Source organism: Phyllostomus hastatus, unplaced genomic scaffold (genome assembly GCF_019186645.2).
Source record: "Phyllostomus hastatus isolate PE091 unplaced genomic scaffold, TTU_PhHast_1.1 phas_scaffold_93, whole genome shotgun sequence".
Lineage (NCBI taxonomy): Eukaryota > Metazoa > Chordata > Mammalia > Chiroptera > Phyllostomidae > Phyllostomus > Phyllostomus hastatus.
The window spans coordinates 13,815,196-13,840,195 of record NW_025334042.1 but is presented as its reverse complement, the minus strand read 5'-3'; the positions used below and the strand labels follow the sequence as shown (position 1 = coordinate 13,840,195).

General features: G+C 36.3%; 1 pseudogene; it reads right to left on the bottom strand.

Annotated features, from left to right (window-relative positions):
* Window positions 1–249: 249 nt before the first annotated feature.
* Window positions 250–24,328, bottom strand: LOC123812568 (annotated as a pseudogene).
* Between the last annotated feature and the right edge of the window lie 672 nt (window positions 24,329–25,000).

The window sequence follows — 25,000 nt, the reverse complement described above, 5'->3', positions numbered from 1 at the left end:
CCAATGCATAATTGATGTTTCTCTCTCTCTCTCTCTCGTCAGTAAATGAAAGGTTGTGTTTTTTTTAAGCCAGACATAAATGGTTTATTTGGTAACAAGGAGTAAAAGAGCAATTTTTAATGGCTTTTCTCTCTCTGGTGACTGAACTGCAATAGTCAAATGGATAGCAACATGTAAGATTTCCCTTGCAGCCCTTGATCTTTTGCAGAAGTGCAAAGATACCTGAGTTATGTGACTTGCAATTATTTTCTAGATGGAAGTGCCAATTGTGTTTTCCAGTGACTCAGCAGTTATATTTTTCTTCTTATCTTCAGGTTTCATGACAGGAAATAGACATACTTCCTAGATATTATTGGAGTCTGTGAGAAGATGCCCATGCCACTGCCCCAGCCAGCAGTGGGGGGCAGCCCGTATTCCAGGGTGGTGCAGAAGTTTTCATCCATGAACATGGCCTTGTCTTCTCCAGTGGCCTTGATCCTGGCCTGTTCTTTAAAAAGTTGCTGCTGCCTCATAGGGTCATTCAGCTCGCTATAGGCATTGCCTATTTCCTTCTTCATACCAAAAAGCTCAAGGTGCTCAGTCGGACCCTTTGTAGAGCAGTGCTATTTTGTCAAAGGGTTCATTATTTTCAGGTGAACACAGAAGAATGTAGGATTGATGCATGTCACTTCAGTAACTCCCCACAACAATCTTATGCAGGAGCCTGGCTGTGGTCTTCAGTGGAGGGCATTCAAAAGCTTTTACCACACAGATCTCATCAAGAATTTTGTTGGTTTCTAAGCCCTGGCTGGCATAGCTCAGTGGATTGAGCGTGGGCTGTGAACCAAAGTGTCGCAGGTTTGATTCCCAGTCAGGGCACATGCCTGGGTTGCAGGCCACAGCCCCCAGAAACTGCACATTGATGTTTCTCTTTCTCTCTCTTTCTTCCTTCCTTCCCTCTCTGAAAATAAATAAATAAAATCTTAAAAAAAAGAATTTTGTTAGTTTCTTCATTTTCTAAGAGGTTAGTTTCTGGAACCTTCACCCCCAAAGCTTTCTCAAGCTGATTTTTCTGGAGGGGTCGAGCAAAGTTAATGTCATGGGCTTGGTCATCTGGACCATCTGAATTGTAAGTGACCTTGTAACTCCTGTATTATGCTTCCCAATCCTGAAATCATCTTCTCCTTGATTTCCATAAGATCATGATAGTCTGCATAGGCCATGTAGAACTCACAGATGGTGAACTCAGGATTGAGAGTCAAATCAATTCCTTCATTTCAGAACTGGCATCCAATTTCTTAAACCCAGTCAGTGCCACCAACCACCGTCATCTTGTGGTAGATTTCTGGGGCAACTCTCATGTGTGGATTTATGTCCAGCTCATTTTGGGAGGTGGTAAAAGGCTTGGCCACAGCTCCCCCTGGGATGATGTTCATCATGGGAATTTCAATCTCTAGGAATTCCAACTTATCCCAGAAACTTGTTATATATCTGATGATCTTAGAGTAGATGATAAACTTCTGCCTCACAAAGTCAATCAGGATCAAGGCCAAGTATCTCTTGACGATATCGTGTCTCCTTGTCTTTGAGGTCAAAGTGAAGATAAGGTAACATACGTAAGCAAGGAGACAGCAGAATGACGCTCAGCTCACCCTTCTTGATTTTCCCAGGATTCACACCGAACTCCAGTTATGTCTTCTTGACACAGTTTATTATTGATACAAATTAAGTATTATTCTGATTTATAATTCCTGGAATTAGTCATTACTTGCAACTTGACACCCTCTCCTCTAAGGTCATAGAAAATGAGCTATCCTCCAGAAGTTCTTTTGGCATAGATCCTATCTGCCACCTTTAAGCTAATGCCACTCAGGTGGTCCCCAGGCTACAAGTGAGTATTCTTAGATAAAGTGAGTGAGCGACAATTCTACATGGAACCTGTGTGGGTATGGATGGGTCCTCCCCATTGTTGGTACACTGCTTGGCTGAGGATCTTGCAGTACTGGTTTGGGTACAGGCTCTCCTCCCCGGCACCCACATCACTGTCAGTGGTGTGGTGGGTGGCAGCGCATTGGCCTGGCTTAGTTGTTTCTTGCTGACTTCCTTCTGTTTGGACTCATTTTTCACTGCTTTCTTCTCAACTTTTAGGTTTCTTCTTCGGTCATTTTTGCTCAGTTTTGGCTCACCACCTTATTTTGTAAATTGGGAAGAGTTTCTTAAAGATGAAAATCTCTAATGCATATGCTTGCATAATTTCTAAATAGCACAATTAGATTTAGGAAACACTCTTGACACAAGATTGAACACGAAAGTGTCTGTAATTATGTACACTGGCATGGAAAAGGGTTGACCCAGATTTGAAGATGCAAGAAAGTTTGTAGGTGTTTTAATTATCTTTTTACTCTAGAGACATATTGCCTTGTTAAGGGTGGTATACAACCATTTTCAAAATGTTGTTTCTCATTTTAATGAAATTTTAAAGTAAATTTTTCTTCTTTTATATGTGTGCTAAGCTTGAAATTGTAAGGCCAAATGATCAAAAGAACCCCCCTAAATTTTAAAAGAGCAAAAAACAAAACAAAGTAACAAGTGTTATCTTTGCCATCTTGTACCTTCATTACAGATAAAGAGAAGATAATTTATTAAAATTATATGAAATGAAGTAATTTAAAATGATAATTAAATGAAAGCATCTGAGATACATCTCTGGCAGTTCATTAAATATAGTATCTTGTTTTAAGTTAAAGGCATACACACAATGCTTTAGAGTGGTTCAAAACTGAGAATAAACTAAAAATAGATGAAAGAGTAGTTTAAGTCAATCCATGTCAAAAGGTGAGCATTTTGCTATATACTTACACTTATATAATTATAAGACCATCTTACAGAAGAGTTATCAGTATGAGAGCAAAAGAAAATATAAAAGCTTTTGAGATATGAGATGTTGATATTAACACACTTGCATTATGTGAGGGAAAAGTAAGTAGATTTTGTAAACCAGAACCTGCTGATTTTTGCCTTGTTCTGAATCTTTTGAGAAAGTATGTTTAAATAGTGTTTTAAACCACCCCAAATTTATAAGTTGCCCACCTGAAACATTGAGAAGTTCTCCTGTATTTTTTGCATTCTTCAAGGTGTATAGGACTTCAATCTTACTAGAAACTGATACCCTTATTTAGGGAACAGCTCTTTGCTTTTTACTATATGTAGAACTTTGTACCAGTTACTAATGGAAATTGCCAACACACACACACATACATATATACACATGCAACAACAACAACTAGAAGACATGGAACATTAATTCCAAGAAGTATTTATAGTCTAATTAGGAAGACAAAATAAGTATGTGTCAAAGCATATTTGATGAAATTCTAAAACAAAGCATCAAAAATAAGAGCATGATAAACATAAGGGTGCATAAATTTGTTAGAATTAGTGTTTTGGGTTTCCTTGGATATATTCCATGAAGTGCAATTCCTGGGTCATAAAGCAATTTCATTTTTAATTTTTGGAGGAAACTTCATACTGTTTTCAACAGTGGCTTCACCAATCTGCATCCCCACCAAGCAGTGCATAAAGGGTCCCTTTTCTCCACATCTTGTTTGTTGCTCTTTTAAGGATAACCATTTTGACAGGAGTGAGGTGATAGCTCATTATGGTTTTAATTTGCATCTTTTTATATGTTTATTGGCCACCTGTACATCCCCTTTGAAGAAGTGTCTATTTAGGTCCTTTGCCCATTTCTTAATTGGATTATTTGTTTGTTTCTGTGTTGAGTAGTGTAATTTCTTTATAAATTTTGGATATTAAGCCCATATCAGATGTATCAGTGAATATGTTCTCCTATTCAGCAGGTTTTCTTTTCATTTTGTTGATGATTTCCTTTGCTGTGCAAAATATGTTTATTGTTGCATTATTTGCTATAGCCAAGATCTGGAAGCAGCCCAAGTGCCCACCTTTAGATGAGTGGATAAAAAAAAAATGGAATACAACTCAGCCATAAAAAAACCCTTGGAAATCTTACTTTTTGAGACAGCATGGATGGACTTGGAGAGTATTATGCTAAGTGAAGTAAGCCAGTCAGAAAAAGACACATACCATATGATTTCACTTATATGTGGAATTTAATGAACAAAATAAACTAACAAACAAAATAGACTCATAAATACAGGAAATAGATTGACAGCTGTCACAGGGGAAGGGTGTTGGGGGCTGGGTAAGAAAGGTGAAGGGATTAAGCAAAGGGAAACAAAATCTTATAAACACAGAGAATAGCATGATGATTACCAGAGGGAAAGAAGGAGAGGGAGGTAGAAGAGAGTAAAGAGAGGAAAATGGTGATAGAAGGAGACTTAAGGTGGTAAACACAGAATACAATATACAGGTGATGTATTATAGAATTGTATACCTGAAACCTATATAACTTTATTAAGCAATGTCATCTAAATAAATAAATATAAAAAATAATAGTGTGATAGAGCTGTGCTAGTGGGTGACACAGCTGAGTGCTTGAAAAATAAGAAATGGAGTGTTACAAAGAACCCTGGGTCTTTTGTTTTTAAATTTTTATTTTTATTATAGTTCTCCCAATTTTCCCCCTTTGCACAGCCCACTCCCTGCTCCCACAGTCAAATCCCACACCTTCATCCGTGTCCATGCGTCATTCATACATGTTCTTTGTCTAGTCCCTTCCCCTCTTTCTGTCATTATCTCCCTGCCCCCTCCCCTCTGGTTGCTGTCAGTCTGTTCCCTGTTCCCATGCTTCTGGTTCTATTTTGCTCATTAGTTTATTTTGTTCATTAGATTCCTCTTATAGGTGAGATCATATGCTATTTGTTTTTCACTGACTGGTTTATTTCACTTAGCATAATATTCTCTATTTCCATCCATGCTGTTGCAAAAGATAGGAGTTCCTTCTTTCTTTTTGCTGTGTTGTATTCCATTATGTAAATGTACCACAGGTTTTTGATCCACTCATTTACTGATGGGCACTTAGGCTGTTTCTAGCACATGGCTATTGTAAATAGCACTGCTGTGAACATAGGGGTGCATAAGTTTATGAATTGGTGATTCAGGATTTGTAGGGTATATGTCCAGCAGTGGAATTGCTCGGTCAAAAGGCAGTTCCACTTTTAAAATTCTGAAGTATCTCCATACTGCTTTCCTCAGTAGCTGTACCAGTCTGCATTCCTATCAACAGTGCATGAGCATTCACGTTTCTCCACATCCTCAGCACCACTTGTTTGTTGATTTATTAATGATGGCCAATCTGACAGGTGTGAGGTGGTATCTCATTATGGTTTTAATTTGCACCTCACTGATGGTTAGTGATGCTGAGTATTTTTTCATGTCTCTGGGCCCTCTGGAGAAGTGCCTATTCAGGTCCTTTGCCCATTTAATTTGATTGTCTTCTTGGTGTTGAATCACATGAGTTCTTTATGTATTTTGGAGATCAAATCCTTGTCTGGATTTTGCCGATGTACCATTAGCAAATTTAGAACCGTGGGTCTTTAAAAGCCACAAATACATATATACTTCTGCATGAGGACAAATGCCTAAGAAACAGTATATCCTCCATAATTTATCATTCTATAATTGTTGGGAACCGCCCTGACTGGTATCAGAGGCTGAATCCCCCCGCCTAGCTAAGGCTAAGGGAACGCCCTTGGAACCGTAAGCCAGCAAGGAGATAAAAGCTTGTCTTCCTGGCAGGAATGCTGCTTCTGCTGCTTTATTCATGACTGAACCCCCAAAAGCTTGGTCGGTTAGCCAAAGATGGGTAAGATTCCCCACGGGGGGAACGACCTAAGCCAGGCACGATCACTTTGGGAGGCCCCCCAAAAGAAGGACTTGGGGGGCTGCAGCAAAAGGGGGTGATGGACCCTCACTCCTCGGCTTTGACATAGCCTGAGTTCTCAGCATCTGGGAGAAAATCTCCTTATCTCTTGGTTGCCTTAGTTCCCTTGCTCCACCTAAGCCTGAAACAATGACAGGGTGGTACAGCTCGGTACTGAGAAGTGCGGATTCCTCAGGGTGATCAGGCCTAAGAAAGAACATGTAAATTACTGTGAAACCTTCTTTGTTTAGAATGCTCTCAGTTGAATGAGAAGGGTCTTAGGAGGAAGTTATTTTGTTCCTCAGTCTTACAGCTCTTTGACCCCCAACTCAATAGACGGGCAGAGTTCTTTGTTTTCTATAGTTCCTTACTTCCCCTAATGAGTACTGTACTTTACCTGAATTATTATGCAAAATGAGCCTAATAAAAGCAGGTATGGACGGTAAATCAGTGCGCTCCCCACTAGGGGGGGGTGGCCATTCTGTCCCTACTTCCCCACAGAAACTAGTCTGTCTCTGTGCATGTGTTGTTTTTTCTCGCGTGTTTATTGTCGAGCCATCCACAGCGTTCCGTGGTCACCGCTGGCCGGTGACCCACGTGCAACATATAATCTTCCTTTTACCTAAACCAGAAGTGGTGAAATTCTGATGAGAATTGAAAATCTAAGTGAAAAATATGATGCATTGTTATTGTTCCTTTATCTCTTCCTCCTTTGTTTTGTTTTTCCACTTCAAGCACAAGTAGCCAACGTGATGTTGTGACTGTAATGCCTTTTGGTGAACCTTCTGCCTGGTATCTCTGTCACTGAAAGTGTCTCACGTCTCAATTCTAAAACTTGTGTTATTTTTAGGTTAAACTCTTCCTGATTGCCAATATTTAATCTTGTTTTTACCTACAAATGTAGCAATTTTAAATGTTCTGACTTTTAGTATTGGTAAATGTGATTCAAAGGATCTTATTTTAGTAATAATAATTATTATAAAAATGAAGGTAGTTTTAACATCATTGTTTCAAACAGCATCTTGAAATGACAGCAGTCAGCTTTATTTTTGTATAATACAACTACAAATGTTTCCACTGATAAACTTTTATTATTAAAAGTAGAAAATATTCAGACATGTTCTCAATTTCTTGTCTCAGTCCTGTTTTCATTTGTCTAATAATTTAATGCTTCCTCCTTTACAAAATAGAGACATGTGTGTCATTAAAATTAAATTGACTGGTCTCTTTGGAACTTCATCTTTCTTAACTAGATCATCCACTCCTTACGAATCTTTTTCTTCATGTTGTAATATAATGTGAAATATTAAAAAATATCAGTAAGGTAATTTTATTTAATTTAAAAACAGAAAACCATTTCGGGAAATCAATATTATTAAAATAGTTAATGAGTGGTAATGCATATATTACTAATATTTAAAGAGCTTCAGGATATATTAAGTGTCAAAAGCATAGAACAAAAGAGTTTATGGTTTGCTTTTTTTATGTAAGAAAGAAGAAAAAATAAAAATACCTCTATAAAAGCACTATAGCATACACAACAAGCTAATAAAAATGATAAAAAGGATGAAAGCAGGAGCCAGAACAAGAATAATAACTATATATATCTTTTTATATTGTTTCGATTTTTGAACCATGTGAATGTACTACCTATTCAGAAATTAAATTAAACATTAAAAAGATATAAATAGGAACCAATTTGCCATTTTATTGGTTTCAATATCAGAAACTGATACAGAAAACAATACAGTTGTTGCAAAGTAACCTGGTTTTAACTATAATAGGAGTTCAGGAAAGAAATCCTCAAAAATGTTAGGTAAAGTTAACTTGTATTTAGTATACCGGTTCTCAAATTTTACCATGCATACAATCTCCTAGATGCTTTGCTAAAAATCTACATTGCTGGGACCTAACCCAGACTGAAAATTAATACATTTGAAGTGCGGTTAAGAATTTGCATTTTAACAGCCTTAATTGTCAGGCAGAATGCAATGAAACTATAATCTAATATCTTAAAGTTGTTATTCTATTGCAATTAATTGATTCTCAGATATAATAAATAAGGTATTGCTTTAGTAACTTAAAACAGTAATTTCCTAACAAGAATTTGTTTTCAAATTTGATATTATTTTATTGCATTCATTAGCTAATTTTGAAAGTTACCATTTGCTAGTCCAAATCTTTCTTTATATTTAACATTAACTAATAAAGTTATATAATAAATCATAAGAAGATAGTAGGAACATTGTAGACTTGCCATTCAAATAAAAGGAAAGGCTCCATGCCAGTTGTAGAATACATTTTAAACTTATAAAGTAGAGTAGTAGACATTATAAATTTTTATAGCTGTTCATCTTCTGAACCTCATTTCTATGTTTGGGAAATTCTTCACCTTACTAGTTTTGTGGAGAAGCAGAAACTGCCTTTCAGTATAGAAGCTGTATATACTCTTTTCAAAATGTTTTTTAGAGCTGTAACCACACCAGTCACACACAGGAACTCAAAAAATGCGGAACTGCAAATGGAGTAGGCTCTCAGTCTGGTTTTCTGGCTCAATGGGAAAGACTGTGAGGTATCTAATATCTTTTTAATATACTCCTTTTCTGCTTAAAAAATTATAGATGGTTAGTTCTACTCTTTTATTATTATTTGTAAAAGCTCTGACTAATCCATATGGGTTTAGATTTGAAAAATCAATTGAAATGTCACAAAGGAAAAATAATTCTTACTAGTAGTTTGTGCAAAGAAAAAAAGCCAAACAGATGTAGTTGATTATAACTTAACCTAAGTCAACAATACTATGTGCGTGCTCCAAAATACCCATATAACCTTGGGAAGGGAAGCAACATTGAAATGGAAGAGACTGGAGCAAAAGGAAAAAGAGTAATTCTGATTTTACAGCTCTGCACTGGCCCATGCATGCCATTTGGTGCATAGTCGTAGGCTCTAGCCTCACATTTTATTCTTTCATTTTTATCTTTATTTTTTTTTATATATTTCACCTATTTATTTTTAGAAAGAGGGGAAACTAAGGAGATTGATATGTGGATGCCTCTTGCTCTCCCCCAACCGGGACCTGATCTGCAACCCACACATATGCCCTGACTGGGAACCAAACCAGAGATCCCCTGGTCTGCAGGCTGGCACTCAATCCACTAAGCCACACCAGCCAGGGCAGGCCCCCACATTTTAGAAAAACTTCATAAGTGAGTGTTTTCAGAGGGAGGCTTGAAAATCATACCATTATGACAGGACATAGCTGAACAGTAGCCATTCTTAGGTAGGAGCTGACCAGCAGCCGTTCCCAGACAGCAGCCTTTCCCAGATAAGCAGTTATCTCAAGGTCATACACTAACCTTCACTTTCTGCTTCTGTATGCTTGCTTTTTAGCAGTTGTCCCCTGCCCCCCCCGTTTTGCCTTATATAAGCAATACAAGAATATAAGCAAACTCGAGCTTAAGCTCAGGGCCCAGAATTTGGAATTTATCTCCTCTGGGTCCACATGCGTGAATAAACCCCACTTCACAAAGTCCGATGCTGTCTAAGTCGTCTTTTCTGTAACACCATAAGAACTGCCAACACAAACAGATATTTGCCTGTATAAAGACAACATTTGATGAAAAAACACCATCTTTCAATAATCCAAAAAAGTTTTTCATGGGGGAAAAATTAGAAATGTACACTGATACAATGGTCAAGATTCACATAGGATATTATTTCATAGTGAGGCTTACTTAACAATTAAAGCTACATGAAGACAGAAATAGTAGCATTCAATAGAGGCCTGATGATAACTTCTCATCATGATCAAAGGACATCTGTTTTCATACAATGAGATTTGCTCTACAAAACCCAAACCTAGTCTTGTTCACTTACTTTGCCTAGTTTACATTGAAATACAGTGAAGATCATTAAATGATATAATGTCATATATTTTATTCAGAGACCCTTGCCACAGCACAAAATTAAAAATAAGTTTATAAATAGTCCCTACCATACTAGTACTGAAGCTAGGAAAAATGTTTCACAATCTGTTATCACCACAAAGTAACACGATCAGTCCACCTAGATCTTCCTTAAGTTTTCAGGATAACATAGAAGGACTCTGAAATATTCATGTGGAGTTTAGCTGTAGATGATCTATGAAATACTGCATGAGATTTCACTGGAAGAAACAGCGTCATTATATATAAAGTGATGGGCAGGACTTAAGGGTAGTAGGCCTCCATCCAAGCAATGGAGAGGACATTTGAAAGAATCTGGCTGGCTGACTCACAAATCAGAAAAGCAAAAGAGGGAAGTGCCGAACACAGGAAGGCTGACAGGAAGCCAGAAACACTCATTGAGAAAAAAAACAACAAGCAAAACAAACTAGGGTACCCTTACACAATGAAACACTACAGTGCAGAAAGAAAGAAGAAACTCCTACCCTTTGCAACAGTAGATGGAACTGGAGAGCATTATGCTAAATGAAATAAACCAGATGGGAAAGACAAATACCATACGATCTCACCTGTAAGTGGAACCTAATCAACAAAACAAACAAACGAACAAAATAGAACCGAGACATGGAAATAAAGAACAAACTGACAGTGATGGGGGGAGGGGAGAGGGTGGTAACAGGAGAAAGAAGGGGAGGGGCAAGTCAAGGAAGATGAATGGAGGACTCATTGGCACAGGCACTGAGGTGGGGAATGACTGTGGGGGTGCAGGGCAGAGGAGAGAAATGGGACAAAAGGTGGGAAAACTGTAACTGAACAACAGTTGAAAACAAGAAGTTATTTGCCGTGGTTGGTGTGGCTCAGTGGACTGAGTGCTGGCCTGGGAACCAAAGGGTTGCCAATTCGATTCCCAGTCAGGGCACATACCTGGGTTGCAGGCCAGATCCCCAGTTGGGGGCGTATCAGAGGCAACCACACATTGATGTTTCTTTCCCTCTCTTTCTCCCTCCTTTCTCCCATCTCTAAAAATAAATAAATAAAATCCTAAAACAAAAGAAAGGAAAAACGTTTTTAAAAGATTATGGAATCCTTTATCAATATGCTGAAATCAAACATTTTCTATCTAAAAGAATTTCTAAAAAGAAATTCCTTTTATGACCTGAAATGAAAACATTCTCAAACAAACCTAAAATGAAAGAATTCACTAATAGCTGACTGATACTAAAGGAAATATCAGCAGATGACCATTTTTTAATGCAAGAAAAAACAAAGATCACAAAAAACTAGTAAATATGTAAAAAACTAAGTTAACATTGGTTTATAAACTAAGAATAGATGTAGTCATAACAACATTTCATGCCATTAAAAATCACACAGTGTGGTGCTGACACAGGGATACACCAGTCACCAGTGATACAATAGGTCACCAGTGTCGAGGACCCAGTGACAGACCCAGTGATGTGTATGCACTCGGGATGTGACAGAGGTAGACGGATTTGCAGAGCAGTGCAACAGTAAGTAGTCCTCCAACAACTGAGTACACATGTGGAGAAATGAAACTTAACCCTACTTCACACTGCTAATACTCATGCAACTAAGTGTGAAAGGGAAAACAATAGAAAATAGAGTTCCTAGAAGATAATAAAGGGAAATATGTTCATGGTATCAGGACAGGGAAATATCTCTAACATAGAACACATAATTAAATAATAATAAAGGAAAGATTAATAAATTAGATTACATTGAATTTAAGAACTTTTGTTTGCCAAAGACACCATTAGGAATGTGAAATGAAAATCACATATCAGGAGAACAAAGTTAACAGCCTGTGTAATGGACAAAAGGCTTGTATCCAGAACATATTAAAAAATGCCTAGAAATCAATAAGAAAAAGACAACACAATGGAAAAATGGGGAAGATGAGGAACTGAAACTCCACAAAAGAGAATATATAACTGGTCAATATACACATGAAAATATACAACCTCATTATAAATAAGAAAAATTCAAAATAAATCCATAGTGAAATACCTATGTGAAATACCTATGTGAAATACCATAGTGAAATACTATACAAGCACCATAAGGAATAAAATAAAAATGTCTGATGATACAAAGCGTTGGAAAGAATTTGGAGCAACAAAAATATATAAAATGCTCCTGGGAATGTAAACTGGTTTACATTCTGGTTTTCAACTACTTTGAAAAACAATACCCTTAAGTTTTTATCTACTAATACTGAAAATCTGCCAAGTCTAAGGCAGGCAAATCTATTTCTCTGTATTTAGCCATGGAAATTGAGAGCATATGAAATACTAGGAAAAAAGCTGGAAGAATATTAAATAGCAGCAGTGTAGTAGTAAACAAAAAGACCATCAGTAGCAAAACAGATAAACATATTTTGATTCATCCACACAATGGAATCAAAGTGAAAAAAAAAAGTCAATGGAACCACATCACTGATGAAAGTGTAAAAGTAATGCTGAACAAGAAGAGTCAAATGCAGAAGAAATACATACTGTATCACTTACTTTACATGAAGTTTTAAAATAAGAAAAACTAAATTGTAGTGCTTAGAAATACATTGTTTGGAATGTAGAAATTATACAGAGAAACATAGAAGTGTTAACATAAAAGTCAAGAAACAGAGCTGAAGAATGGAAAGTGGCAAGTGGGGGACTCTTGGGAAACTCTAAATGTTCCTTGGACCTGGGTAGTTTTTAAAATTATATTTCACATTAATAAGTTTTATGTTTCAATTATAGTTTATATACAATATTATATTAGTTTCAGGTGTATCACCCAGTGATTAGACATTCATATAACCCAAAGTGATCACCCTGATCAATCTCGTACCCATCTGACACCATACACAGTTACAGCAATGCTGTTTACTGTATTTACTAAGCTATACATCCCCATGGCTGTTCTGTAACTACCAATTTGGAACTCTTAATCTATCTACCATTTTCACCTATTCCCCCAAGCTCTCTTCCATCTGGCAGTCATTAAAATGTTCTCTGTACCTGTAAGTCTATCTCCTTTCTGCTTGTTCATTTATTTTGTTTTTTCAGATTCCACATATAAGTGATATCATCTGGCATTTGTCATTCTCTGTCTGACTTACTTCATTCAGCAAAATATCCTCTAAGTACATCCATGTTGCTGCAGATGGCAAAATTTCATTCTTTTTTATGTCTGAGTCATATTCCATTATATATATTCCCCACCACTTCTTTATGCACTCATCTATTGATGGACATGTAGGTTGCTTCCATGTCTTGGCTGTTGCAAATAATGCTGAATGAACATATGGATGTATATGCCTTTTTGATTTAGCATTTTAGGTTCCTTTGAAAAAATATCTAGAAGTGAAGTTGTAGGTTACTGTTTCTTGTTATAGCCTTTGTTTTAAGTCTATTTTGTCTAGTACAAGTATTACTGCACCAGCTTTTTTCATTTCCATTTTCATGAAATATATATTTCCTTCCCTTTACTTTCAGTCTATGTGTGCCTTTCAAGCTGAAGTGTATCTCTTCTCAACAAAATATGTAAGGGTGTTATTTTCTTATTCATTCAGCCACTATATTTGACTTTAGTAGCTTAATTGTTCACTTTTTAATAATTTGAAGCTATATACACTTATGTTTTATATATTTTTGTGTGTACCTTTATCACATTTTAAAAAGATAAAAATATTAATGAAAATAGTTAAATTTTGGAAATAAAATGGACAAAAACTGAAAAGACATGAAGATTAAAAAATGTGGAAAATAAAAAATATATAAGACATATTTCAAAATTATTAGATTTAAAAAGATAAATTAATACTTATTCCAGTAGGACATTTAAAATACCCCTAAGATGTTTAAGATGTCATAGGAAAATTCCAAAAGACTTTCATTGTTGTTTTTCTGTTTCAAAACGGAGTCATCTGACTTATGCTAATATTAACTTCCTTGTGATAAGAAGCATGTGGGAAGAAAACCCTGCTATCCTTACTTTTTAGTGCCCCCAAGCAAATCAACTTGTCACTCATTTTAAAAAGAATTATTGGGAACTAGAATGAGATGGGGAAATATAAAGAAGTTATAACTACAGGAAGGGGTTTATGGCAAATACAAATGAAGACTAATAAAGAATCATGATTTTGTAACTAAATAGTGTCTTTAGTGAAAATTTTCATCCTTAAATGTCTAGAATTGACCAGACAAGATAAAATACATTATATAAAATGGGTAGAGACCATACTATAAGAGAATAATGAAAATCTGCATATCATATCTTTAAGAGAGATACATGGAACTGATATAAATTGTATGTGGAATTTATATCCTTTTCTTCAAGAATTAAAAATCATTGTAAATATGCATAATATTAAAACTTCTTTTACAGTAAAAACTATAACTATTGAATGGATATGAAAGAAGAAATTATATAGTAGAATGAATAATAAAGGGCTATTACGAATAAGGCGACAGGCCCCAAAATGGAGTCACTTATGCTAAACCCAATATCACCAGCCTGAGACATAATTACAGTTTCAACTTTCCTAGCAATAGAATATTAAGCCAGTCAATCAGGAATTGCTTGATCAACACAAATTAGTTAATCTGCCTGGTAGACCCCTACAATTCCCTATAGGCAAGTAACATTGGCAATAACCATATAGGCAATAACCATATTGCTTTTTTGCTTAGCATAACTTTCTTATTCCCACTTCCATCTGTCTACAAAAGTATTTTATTTTGAATAGTTGCTTGGAGCTTCTTTCTATCTACTGGATTGGATGCTACTTGATTCACAAATCATTGAATAAAGCCAATAAGGTCTTTAAAATTTACTAAGTTGATTTTTTTTTAACAGGGCTAAAGTGAAATTTTTATTTATTCTCCAAGGCATCAGTCTCTATCTTCTCCTGCTTCTATGAGAATTCCTTATTTAAGGGGTTTCTCCTCCTCTGCTACCCCTTAAATTTACATCTTTTTCATGGTTCCATTCTTAGGCCTCCTGTTTTTTCTTTATCTGTTTTCCTTGGTAAGCTCATATAAAATCACCTACATATCACTGATTCTCAAACACAGCACTATTTTCTTCTGTTGTTTGAGTTGCCTGCTGGACATTTCTAACCAATGCCTCAACTTCCTATTTGCAAAAAGGAATGTATAACTTTTATGTTAAATCAGAATATCTCACAAGGTTGATTTTGTAAACAGCATAACTATCTATGTAGTAATTCAACTATAAATCTTGAGATTTTCTCAGCTCCTAATTCTTTGACATTTTCAACTTTGTCCTCCTCTACACATACATATCATCATCATCGTGATTATCATCATCAGTCTCCAGGTAATATTGTTTTCTGTAATGCCACCAAAGTTCCCTTCTAAAAAGCAAACATGGATATATAATATAGTTGTCTGTTTAATATTCTCTATTACACTGTAATTCTTCCTCTTGACACTTAGATAATTTTTAATACAGCATATAACAATCTCTAATTTTGTACTTTTCAAAATGCCTATCTCCATCAGAATGCAAATGTTTTAAGAACCAGTTATTGGCTTTAATTTTTAGAATGTTCAATATCAAATATAGTAAATATTTGTGAAATTAATGCATTTTTGCATGACTGCTTGCTATAGGTTGAGCATGTTTTAAAGCTGACATTATTAACCTTGAGTCTTTAGATCTCTGTGGGATCCGTGGATAGAATCCATGGGTCAGTAAATCTGGATTAAAATTATATACTTAATTTTCATTAACTTCTGCTTAAAGTAAGTGTTGTCTTTAAATCATTAATCACAGTAGTACCTATAACTTTGACACTAATAAAATCATAGATTTATTTATAATATATACAAGTTATTGTAGATATTTTAAAATATCTTAGCCCTGGTCAGGTAGCTCAGTTGGTTAAAGCATCATCCTGACATGCCAAGGTCATGGGTTTGATCCCCAGACAGGACACATACAAGAATAAACCAATGAAAGCATACATGAGTGGAACAACAAATCAGTGTTTCTCTCTATCTCTCCATCTCCCTTTTCTCTTCCCCCATCTTTTTCTCTCTAAAATCAATTAATTAAAAAAGAATACCCCAAAGGGGACTAGCAGGATGTAGAATCATGTAAAGGGGGATAGATGATGATGATAGAAAAAGACAACTTGCGGTGGTGAACACACAATACAATATACAGATGATATATTATAGAATTGTACACCAAAAGCCTATATAATTTTATTAACTAATGTAGCCCCAATAAATTCAATAGAAAAGAAAACATCCTAAACCCATACTTACTTTAGAATATGGCAATTATTAGGTCCATGCTATCCCATTTTATGTAATATCTTAAAATATGCATATATTATTGTAAGATAATTTTAAATATCTTGTTAAATGCATTCCAAAATAATACATTTCCCTTGATAATCCTATGCATTTGATTTTATTCATTTAAATCTGAGAAAGAAGGGCTTCCTGATTTCAAAAGGTCAACATATGATTCATGATACCAAAAACATTAGGAATTCCTGTTTTAAAGATGAAATGGACAGAAATACCACTGAGATTTATTTTGATTCTTCCACTAGATAAGCAACTTTTTCTCCTATGCAAGAAAGCATTGAGGATGGACCAACCCATTGGTTAAGGAGAAAAAATATTAAAGAAAATATAAAAGCAGGCAACACAAGTGGGGAGAAAGAAATTAATATCAGTGACCGATCAAGGAGACAAACAAAAGCACAGGTTGAAATAAAGGTAAAATATAGAGTTAAAGTTAAAACAGAAGATTTTATAACCAGAACTGAAATACATTTCTATAATGGTAATGAATGGACATTGAAGTATTTGATTAGACTAAGTCTCCTGGACAATATAAGCAAAAGCAGAAACAATACCAAAGGTAAGTTTTGCTGAGATAGAAATATTCTTAAAAATGAGGAACCTAACAGAATACAGGTAAATATCAAGAAATAATCAAAATTAAAAACAAGACAAAATAAACAAATAAATACAGAACTGACTTATAAATTAGTGAACTGTTATAAATTCCCCATAGAAAAGAAATCAGTTGCCAAAACCCAATCGTAATTACATGTAGTTTTCTTAAATAAAACTGTTTTTAGTTTAATGCATTTAAATGAACTTCTTGGCAAATTCAACTTCAATTTTATTGTCTATATGTTACAGAGTTATTCTCAATTTTCCTGTTTAAATCTTAATTAGGTTTTATTTACACTCAAAATATCGATCAAACACTAAGCATCTACTATTTACAGTGTTTACCAGTAACCAGTGGTAAAGCATTCTTGAATTGTTTTTACCTGCATCTCTCACTACAGAGAAGAGAGAAGAGTGGAGGGAGGATTCATTCCAAATATATGGAAGTGCATTTGAGATATTCAAATGGAAAAATCAAGTAAGTTTTCAACTACTTAGACATAAAATAAATTGGAAAATCATTGACACAAAAATGATAACTACGGTTGTAAACATTACGATTATTAGAGAGCATACAAAGTTATATGAAAAGATGATCTAGCATGAAACCCTAAGAAACTCCAACATCTAATCATTTGTGAAAGAGGTTGATCTTATAAGCAGATTGAAAATGTCTGGGCAAAACATTGGAGGGAAGACAGGAGAATGCAATGCAATGGAATGGAAGCCAATGGAAGATAAACTTTCAAAGATAGAATTTTCAAGTATTATATTCTAATAAGATATCAAATAAAACAACTGAGCAATATCTATTGGATGTAGAAAATAAAGGGCATCAAGGGTTGCTTCAGCTAAGGGGAGGCTGGAGGAGCGGAGTGCATAGAGCTGAGGAATATGGAAGGTGAGGTGATGAAGGTAGCAGAGGTGAATAGTACAAATAACTGCTTCAAGGAATTGCATGGCAAAATGATGAAGATGTATGTGGGGAAAGGTGTAGAATTTAATGAGTGTTTTCCTTTGATTAGTTCCTTTTTTTTAAGTGACAATTTTAAGTAAGTTAAGATTTTACTGGTAAGGATTCTACAGTCAAATGATTTGTTAAATGAGCAAAACCTGGGACAATAGACTGGGACAATGCACTGTTTCCTCTTTTTCATTTTATTTTTATTTTTTAGTAAAACTCATCACTTAAGAGCTACTTACCCTATTAATGACATGACAGAAAGATTACACAGCTTTAAGACTACTCTTTTTTTTTAAGATTTTATTTATTTATTTTTAGAGAGGGAAGGGAGGGAGAAAGAGAGCAAGAAAGAAACATCAATGTACGGTTGCTGGGGGCCGTGGCCCGCAACTCAGGCATGTACCCTGACTGGGAATTGAACCTGCGACACTTTGGTTCACAGCCCGCGCGAGACTACTCTTAATTAACAAATCTGATTCTACCTTACATTAAACTTCTATCTCATTCCAGTTCAAGTTTCTTCTTTCAATTTAGGCCTGTGTGTTTTCCTGGGGACCTGCTGTTCTGAAGAAGTAATTGATCTGGTCTTCCTTCACTTACTCCTGCCTCTGGTTGTACTGCCAGGCGCAGAGCAGGGTTTGGAGGAAGGTAGGCAACTGTCTTATTGATAGTGGTATTTCACCAGCCCTAAGTGAACTTTCTCAGTTCCCTGATATAGGCAAATACACAGGCTAACCTCTTGCTATGTGTCTTCAGCTTCCATCTCCTGAAGGAACATTGTGGAGCTTTTTAAGTAGGAACCATTTGAGGCAACTCAAGCCCAGGTCCACTACTTGGCATCTCAGTGCTGTGTGGGGGATCTTACACATCTCTGATTTACCAAATGGCAGATGAATTGCATCAGAAATTAGCTCTCTCACTTCCCTGCTGCCCTAGTTTCTTCACCAGCTCCAGCCTACAGACTCCTGCAGGCAAGAAAGGTGTAGATGCCTATGTTCCTAAATTCACATACATTTCCAAATATTTGAGAACCCATATCAAACTCTCCCAAAGCTACTCCCGAGAATTCTCAATGTGTTCAATTAAAAGGACGGGGAAGGATAACGTAATTGTCATTTACTCTTACAATTCTTAAAAAAATTCTTTTTAAATTTCTAATGTTTTATCTAAGCTCTTGGGGCTCTGCTCACTATGTTCATTTTGTAATAGGTTCTTCATAGATGTAATTAGTTTTTTTTTCCCTAGAATTGAGACTGTTAGAAAAGTTGATTACATCATGTTATAAAAAGAGTCCAGAGGAGAGGCTGACAAGCATGGAGAACACACAGATGTATGGAACTGCCAAGAATGTGTGAAGTGGAATGATTTGCCGTAGAGAGCCAGAGTCGCTCTGTGAGGAATTAGACACAGATGTTTGGGGTTTTGATTTTTTTTTCTAATTGGATTGCATTTTGTTGGGATTGTGAAGCTTTTGAACATATGATCTGTGAAATGACAGCTTTAAATCTATTCTTTCAAATGAAAATGAGTTTGGGGTATTCAGAGGGAGTGGAAGAGAAAGAGGGAAGGATAGGGATAAAAGAGAGAGAAAGAAGGTTAGGGAAATAATTGAAAGAGAGTAGAGAGTGGTAATCCTTAGGAAGGCAAAGATAGTTGGAAATAAGAAGAGAAGGTGGGTTCAGGAAAGATTATGGAGGTAAAAATGGAAGGACCTAGTGACTGGTAGAATGTAAAGAAAAAAATTAGCTCAGTTAAAGGCCGTGTAGATATGGGAAAATTCAGAGTTAGTTTTGTTGCATGTGCTATGAATTGGAGTTCACATATTACCTCTAGGAGTTACAGAATTTTTAAAATTTAAATCATCATAACTTTCATAGTGACTTGAAGGATCTACGTCCACAAAAAATGCTAATCCTTACCTCTTCTCATTTCTCACCATGTTCAAAGGTGATTTTACTACTGTTTTAAGGTCCTGTTCAAAATGTTTTTTTAAATAAATGGACAAATAGTACTGAGTATAAGCATGATTCCACCTGCTTTTATACATACTGGCTTTTTCAATTTTCTAATAACCCTATAAAACAATGATTATGATCTACATTTTATAGGTGAAGAAATTGAGCCCCTAAGAGCTGCCCATGATCATGCTAATGAGTAGCAGAGCTTGGATTTGAATCCAGGTAGTTCATGTTATTAATTACTATACTCTGCTGTTTCTTTCCTATAAGAAATCATCCTTGACTCCTTCAACCACAAGAATTTGCTTCATTCACTAACTAGAATTGCTATACCACTTGATCTGAACTCTTAGGCTGATTATTTCTTTCCCCCTTGATTTATAATTACCTATATGAATATTCTAATTACCTTATCTATGAGGTAGTAAGGTTCTCTGAGGCAAGGACTACTTCTCATTTATCTTTGTACCTCCAACCTAAAAGAACAGAGCACGATAGCATATTGATTAGTAGTACAAACACTAGAATTGAACTTGAGTAGACTGGATGTTACTGATTTGCTGTGTGACTTGAGTACAGTCCCTAAGGTTTATATGCCTCACTCTCCTTATTTGCAAAATAGAGTAAAAGTCTTTCTCTTGTGTCTGTTATGAAAGTTAAATAGGTGATGTATATAAAATATCTAACATAGTTTCTGATATGTAGTCAGCACTCATGAAATATCTATTGTTTCATTTTTTGCACAATAAAACCCTCAATAGATATTTGCTAAATTATTGATTCCTTTTTTGAGATCAGATATGGACCTGGCTAGTAAAAAGCAAAGAAAGACCTTACCTATTTAAAGTTGTAGGAGAAATATCTTAAAATATAGTCAAGTGTTTCTACCTTCAGATATATTGACTAATCAAGTTTTAACTTGTAAGGGACAGCTATCAATTATTACCCAGTAGTTTATTACAGTGCTTATAAAAATGACATAAGGAGATAATATCAGATAGACAAGAAAAGGGGGCAACTTGGTTTGAAAGTTTACTCAACACATTCTAATATTTCCATCTGTAAAATAAAGAATAAATCAAAACTCAAGATTAAAGATAATAATAGTTGTAATTTAGGAAATGAAAATAAATAAAAAGCATAATTGTTCCCATTAAATCAATTGAGACTGAGAAGTAGTGGGTTTATGAGCTGTTTATTATTCTAAATAGAAACAAGGAAACCAGACGTTCACTAAGAAATAGCAACAGGTAATTATTTTTCATTCAATGCTGACTTAAAAACTCAATAGATTGCCCTTCTTAGGTTCTTATATAAAAACATTTAACGAAGGTATCAATGTAAGAAATGGCCAAACCTGTAGAGAGTTTTCATGAGTTTATTTGAGTCAAAACTGAGGAAGAAAGCCAGGGAAGCAAGACCACAAATGCTCTGGAGAGTAACAGTTCTTCAGTTTCTTTTATGCCTTTGAAATGAAGGAAGATTATGTGAAGGTGGGTGAAAGAAAGGCAGGAATCAGAGTACCAAATAGTTAAGGGTATGTGTTGTCTTGAGGGTGGTCCACTGTAAAGGAAGTCATCTGAAAGGGGGCATTTCAAATGTATGTTAACCTGCTGCACAGAAACAATGAACAGGGCTGACTTAAGGCAAAGATAAACTTCTTACTAAAGAAGTTATGTGGCCAGGGAGTGACTGCTGACCATTGTTGGGAACTGCCCTGCCTGATTTCAGAAGCTGTAACTGCCTCCAGGGCTAAGGCTGAGTGAGTGGCCTTCAGACCATAAGCCACGAAGGAGATAAAGCTTATCCCCCTGGCAGGAGTGCCACTTCTGCTCCTTTTCCTTCACCCTGCCTGGCCCCCAATGCTCAATCAGTTAGCCAGTGATTGGGAAAATGATCTAAGACAGGCATGATCACGAGAAGGACCCCAGGGAAGGACTTGGGTGACTATATCAAAAAGGGGTGACGGACCTTCACCCTTCAGCTTTGACACAGCCTGAGTCGTCATTCTGTCTGCAAGAAGTCTCCTAATCTCTAGGCTACCTTACTTCCCCTGCCTGACTTAAGCCTGAAACAATGCTGGTGGTGGGTGTTGCCCTGTGCTGGAAAGGGCGAGTTCCCTAGGGCGATCAGGCCTAAGAAAGAATATGTAAAATCCTGTGAAACCTGCTTTGTTTAGAATGCTCTCAATTAAATGACAAGGGTCCAAGCAAGAAGTGAGTTTGTTCCTCAAAGTTTTATGGCTCTTTAGCTGTCTGACCCTGACTCAAAATAGGCCCTCAGAGTTCTTGGTATGTTATCTATTGTTTGATCCTTACTGCCTGATAATGATTAAGGAGCTTTACCTGTATTCCTGTGCAAAATAAATCTAATAAAAGCCATTGAGGAAAAGGCTCTTGGCCTTTCTCCTTCGAGATATCAGCCACCTTTCCTCCCCAAGCAGACCATGTCTTGATAGACTTATTCTCACCTGCAGCAGACAAAGGGATCTGTGGGTGGAGCCCTCCCCCCATCCCAGCACACCATGACCTATCCAGTTAGAAATTTATGATCAGTTCATCCTCTTCTCATCCACAAAGGCAAATAATATTGTGTACTTGTATTTTTTTTCTCAGTCTACAGAAAAGTACAAGAACATAAGACTCCCCTAAACTCCAAATCACATTCTCCTATTATATTTTTGTCTAGCTGTATCAGAAAACATTATATAAACTACAAATTGTTACTATAGTGGAAATGTAAATATTATATATCCATAATTCTTTTTTGAAGGGATTTCCACCAAAAAAACTATTATATTATCAATATATTGTCCAGGAAACAGAGCCATTATTTTAAATGAATTTGTATACCATGTTAAATGCCACACACACCATGCACAGTTCTCTTTAGCCTTTGCTTTCAAAAAACACTTCATCTTTATTGGAAGAGTTAAAGAGGAAGAAAGATAACACTGATATTCTTGCAAAGAATTAAATGTTGAAGGAGAAATAAGATTGGAGGTAGGGAATCATTTAGAAGAATATTTTAATCATCCAGGTATAGCTTGATGAAGACTTGAATTAGGATTAGTTTCTGTTATCTAAAAATAAGCTTTTTATCCTTTGTGATTTTTTACTTTAAGTGCTAGCAGTAAAGGTGTTTCTTGTTAAATGGACTTACAATTTAATGAAGCTGTAAGCCATTTAAATCTAAAACTTATAGGGAGAAAGTAGGTGATATACTCAGAGTTACTAGAATTGAAACATAAATTCATTTGATTTCATGAGTCCTGGAGCCTCTCGGTGATTACTCAGTTCAAGTGGGGAATCTTTGAACCTTAAAGCAATGAACTCTGAGAAAGAAGGAGCTAGCTTGACTGATTGGAAAAGGCAGAAGGTAAAGCCCCAGAGCCAGGTAATGCAGAAGCTGGATTAACACATCTTGTTGCACAGCAGTGGAAATCCTCCTCTGGTGAATATAAGATGTTCCAGATGAAGCAAGGGAGGCATTGCCTGAGGGGCTGCCTGATGTCACTCAATTGCCCTCAGCCTAAAATACCAGGCATGATTGTGAAGAAGGCTATAATGTCACGAGAAAAAAAAAAGTTGCAGAGTTAAAAAAAAAGAAAATAAAAAAGTATAAAACAAAAGGCCAAATCACTGGTTGCCAAGGGCTGAGAAGAGGAATGGTTTGACCATTGGACGGTGGTGGGAATTACAGGACTGGCTGCATTTGTCAAAACTCATAGGCTGTTCACTTAAAAAGGATGGGGTAAAGTATACCTCATTAAACTTGAGTCAAATATTAAAAACAAACATGATTCACTTAGAAAGGTAAGCATGCTAATACAAGTTTAAAAATACCATATAGGTGAGTGATTTAATCCATAACAATTTTAAATTATAGCATGTGATATAAGGCTTAATCAGAGTTTAAAAAGAGAAAGGGGTTGGAGGGAGGTAGAAGAGGGTAAAGGGAGGACAAATGGTGATGGAAGGAGACTTGACCTGGGGTGGTGAATATACAATACAGTGTACACATGATGCATTATAGAATTGCACACCTGAAACCTATATAATTTTATCAACCAATGTCACCATATTAAATTCAATAAAAAAGTAAAATAAGTAAGCATAAATAAAAAGAGGTAGGTGATGGATATTTATATATTTACCTGATTTAATTTTATTGCTGGTTTAGTCATACTGTGCAATCTTTATGTGCAGGAATTTCACATAGTTTTGTGTTTTGACTTTGAAGGCAGAGAGAGACAGTGCCTGCTTTGCATTTCTAAACTGGTGTGTCACAGGTTGGGTTCTCCAGAAGTGAACAATGGCACTGCATTTGGTGGGCAAGGTGTTTATTAGAAAGGGGACAGGCAAGACTGAGCAGAGAACCAAATAGAATATAACTGTGCTGTCGATGCAACAAAGCCTTGGCCAATTTGGCATGGAACTCCTGGGAGAAATCAGGTGATCCCCAGGGCATCTACTGATTCTCCATAACTAACCTTGACAGTAAACAGGAGGCACATCCACCCTAGGCCTCCTACAGTGTCCGGTGGTGGGGTAAAATGGGCAAGCCTTCCACCCTTGCTTGCTTACTCGTGCAGGTGAAGGAGTGACACTAGAGGCTATCTGCTGATGACATTCCTGCAGGACATTGTTCTTTGAAGAGTGTCTGAGTGGTGCATCTTCATATCTATCATGCTTCATGCTTTGCACCACTAGCATCTACTTCTGCATGTATGTTGAAGAACTAACTGCTGGTGGAGCAGGATTCTGCTGGTCCTCTCTTCCAGAGGAGACTTAGAACTGAGAAATTAGTGGGACAAATGACATCTCCTGCCACAATAGTCATGCTTGGAGCCACCAGTGACTCTCAGTTGAGATTTCTCCCTCCTCAACTACACATTCTAGATTTCCCTCACTCCCAGCTGTCACCCCTCTGCTGACATTAATGACTTACCTGGTGGTATGAACCAGACTCTCATCATCAACAGACCTCAGTTCCTGGGCACCATGCCCGTCTCGGCCTGGGTTTGAGGTACCTCTTTATGACACAGCTGAGTAAAGGGGTATCAATAGATGTTGATGTGAATCACCTGAATTCCACATGTATTCCTTCCTGCTCCCAGGGTGAGGGGCAGCCCTATTTCCCTCTGATAATCAGTCAACTATTCCTGCCAAGAAAGTGATTTCTTTTTTTCTGTTGTGGCCAGGCAGCTTCCAGAGATTATCATTCAATGGGAGCTTGCTGTGGCCCCTGGAAAAAGTGTTTCCTTTTTAGGGATCAGTACCTCCAATACTCAGTATTGTGGGAAAGGAAGAACAAAATCTCTATGTCTACATCATAAACAGTGTTTATGTGCAGATGGCATGATCTTG